This window comes from Alligator sinensis, unplaced genomic scaffold (assembly GCF_000455745.1).
Source record: "Alligator sinensis unplaced genomic scaffold, ASM45574v1 scaffold69_1, whole genome shotgun sequence".
In the NCBI taxonomy this organism is placed as follows: Eukaryota; Metazoa; Chordata; order Crocodylia; family Alligatoridae; genus Alligator; species Alligator sinensis.
In genome coordinates, this window is record NW_005842443.1 from 983,671 (window position 1) to 987,122 (window position 3,452).

Here is a 3,452-nt window from a genome sequence, read left to right on the forward strand (position 1 = left end):
CCCCCCCCGCCAACAGTGCTGTGGATGCCTGCAGGAGCTCCCCACTTAGCTCCACCGCTGCCTGCAGGAGTTCACCATGCCCCACCAGCCTCCAGGGGCACTGCTAGGTCATCTGCATCATTTCTGTCAGCAGTTTCCAGTGCTAACCATTATAAACTCTCTGGAAGGAGAAATTCAGGTCAATAATCTTTTTCTGGTGAATCGGGATGTCTTGTTACTGCTTTCAGCCATTTAGTAAATTGCATCCAAACACTCCAGGTGTGTTTCCAGCTCTGATTTCTAATCAGATTATTAGCAATCTGACACTCCCTTTGGTCTGGATTCCAGCTTCAAAGTGAAATTTGGGAGCAGCAAATGCCTAAATAAATGATGCATAGAATGCGCATCTTTGTGTTGCCAGGGAGATGCTGGAAGATCCTCTTGTGAGCACATGGCAGGATCTGTGTCATATCACAATGGTCAGTCAGCAGTCATTCAGTGATAGTGTGGTAGCTCCAAAACATTTTGTCTAATTATTAAACTACGTAGCTTATGCTATTTATTTAATTTTATTCTCTGACCAGTTATATAATGACTGTCATGCTTCTAGTAACACAGGAGTGAATGGCTGCTCTCTGACTTGGGAGCTATTTTTACCTTCAGTGATTTTCATCATGATAAAAATATATAAATAATTAACCTACGCATTGAATAAATATGTTGTACTGTGCACGGTTTAGGTGGTTTATAGGCCAGCCTATGTTAAATTGGTGTGAATAACAGTTACACAGGTAGAAACACTACTGTGTCTAGACTGAGTCTGGTTTTCAAAGTGATACTTCAAAGTTAGTCCTTTAGAGAGTTGCATATGGCACAGAAGTGCCTGCAGGGCACTCATTTAACATTCTGTCCAATTATATGAATGCATAAACATAAACAAGTCTCTTTTGTGGTTCACTCATGTTTAATTATAGCTGTACACAGTGATGCAAACTTGATGTTGCCTGTATTAATAAGATCCCCAAAAGGAATCATTTTGGGTCAAATTTTATTCTTCCTATTGGGTGCAAATTGGACTTCAGTGCCTACACCTGATTCTATTCCAACCTCCTTGAGTCCCTGAGAATCCATTAATGCATCTACTTTTGTAGCAACCACCCTCTTATCCTTTAGATCAGGCCTGTCCAACTCATGGCCCACAAGGCTAGGTGTAGACAGTCAAAAAGCCCAAGGCTGAATTGATCGAATCTTTCCAGGTTAGTCCAAGCTGCATAGATTGAACCAATAAGTGAACAGACATTCACTTTTGATTCCAGACATGTATCCACGTGCTTGCAGTGGCCCAGGCCAGGTGCCAGGGGCCGCTAGAGCACACTTCCTTGTTTGGCTGAAACAGACAGCTTGGGCCAAGGCTAGCCCACCCACCCTGTGAGAAGGTGGGGGGGTGGGCAGGAGTTGTGGGGAGGTGCAAAGCATCCTGGGATGTTGGGGGGCTGAGTTAACTTGAATCTGGTGGGGATTTGGGACAGAAGTTTGATAAACTAATTTAACTTGAATCAGGTAAATGTGATACTACATCCATCTTAAACCGGTTTCAGCCCTTTTGAAAGCAACTTATGTCCACTGAACTTCTGTGGTGTTACAGATTTGAACCAGTTTCCAATCACTTATACCGGTTTATGTGTAATTTGTATGTCCCTAGCCTAATGATGTATGCCCCTAGCCCAAAGGGTTAATTTGTGGTCCCCAGGCTCCCAGCTTGCTGCTGCTCCCCTCATTGCTTCAGCTATAACAGCCACTGAAGCTCCAGACTGACTCTCTCCTCCAGCTTCTGTTTCCCACCTCACCAGGGCATAGGGCAGGGTGAGCTGATGCAGTTTATGTGCCTAACAGATGGAATTACAAAGGCGCTTGTATTCTCCTGGAGAACATAAATCTGACATTACTGATGTACAGGAAGGCAGAAAAGATGCTTCTGCCATTAACGTTGTGGCTGCAAGTGAAAGAAATTAATACAAAACTGAAGTGCTGTTGGTACGAATTATTTTCATTGTTGTAATGCCTGTATAAGTGCTAAACAAAAAGAGAATCTGAAAGAGTTTGCATCTTTTAAATAAAATGCTTATGTCCTTTTTGACTGTACATTATATTAGAGTTTTCTAATAAGAACAGTAGATAAAATATTCAGGTGATCTTACTTAAGAATATTATGAATTATTAGTCTCACCATTTGCAGCAGAGCTCTGCTATAAGGGAATCCAAGTTAATATTCCATAGTGAATAATTTATTAGATGAATTTAGCCTCTTCATAGATTTGTGGATTATTTATGTATTATTTACTATCTTCCCAAATTTATTAGCAATTCAAAACCCTTCACCTAATTCCAAGAATATTTTTTTCTCTAGATTCTTTCCAAGCAGTCATTACAGGTATTTAAAATCCAAGTCGCATTAATTAGTTTAGATTATAGTTAGACTTGGTTTACATGGTAGTCTTTATCCTTTCTGATTGGGTAGAGTGGAAATATTTGCGATTTGTTTTAACTTTGCTGTCTCTGCAATCATTCCTGCCAGTAAAGTTGTTTCAAAGAGTATTTCTGGAACAGAAAGCTAATGCCAACATAGCTGAAGCAGAATCAGTTTTTGATAGGTGCATTCTCAGATGTCTTAAGTTCCTATTTGGTATTTGGACAGGGTAATATCTGATATCCCTCTCTGCATACTCATTGTAACCAAAGTTGGTCAATAATGTGACATAAATTATGGCATGCTGCTGGAATTTGTTTCAAATTATACTAATTATTAAACGGTCTCTTTACATCTTTTCTGTATGAATTTGTTAAAGCACATGGTATTTCTGGATTTCCAGAAATCCAGCTTAGCAAGTCTTGGATGATCTCTCTCCTCCCTATTGCTGCTGTAAGACTGTTGTCCTCTAAATCAGGAGGGGTCTGCTGAGATACATGCCATAAGCAACTGCCTCTGCTATGCCCAGCTCCTTCCTCTAGTTCTGAGTCCCTGACATTCCTTTTCTGCTTGTGATCCAGATTAGATGGCAAGTCAGACAAAGTGTTTTCATTGTTCTTGATGAGGGTTGACAGAGGGATTTTGAAATGTCTTGCCAGATCTCCATGGCTTGCTTAAGGCACTTTTTCAGTACTCTAAAAACGTGGCTTTGCTGAGTATACACTGGCAGATATTTTCAGAATAGGGAGAGATTCACTTGCTTGCTGAACTAGATTTTTATTACTCTTTGTGAGGCCAGGTAATTCTTAAACAGAAGAGTGGGTACTATATACAAAGTCAGGCATATATGCAAGATTTTGGTATATGGCTCTTATATAGCCAATTAATTACTATAGTGAGTGAGCATCATTAAATCAATTTTTTCCTTTGTAACCTGCTTTTAGGTCCGCTCTAGTTTTATTGAAATTAGTGGACATTTTGGCATTCACTTTAATGGGAGCAGGAA

At 40.1% G+C, this 3,452-nt stretch overlaps 1 protein-coding gene across 1 annotated transcript in view; it reads right to left on the bottom strand.

Moving 5' to 3' along the window:
* KCNJ6 (potassium voltage-gated channel subfamily J member 6) overlaps positions 1–3,452 on the bottom strand; it is a 235,029-nt gene that overhangs the window by 68,186 nt on the left and 163,391 nt on the right. The gene's annotated exons all lie outside the window — the stretch shown is intronic.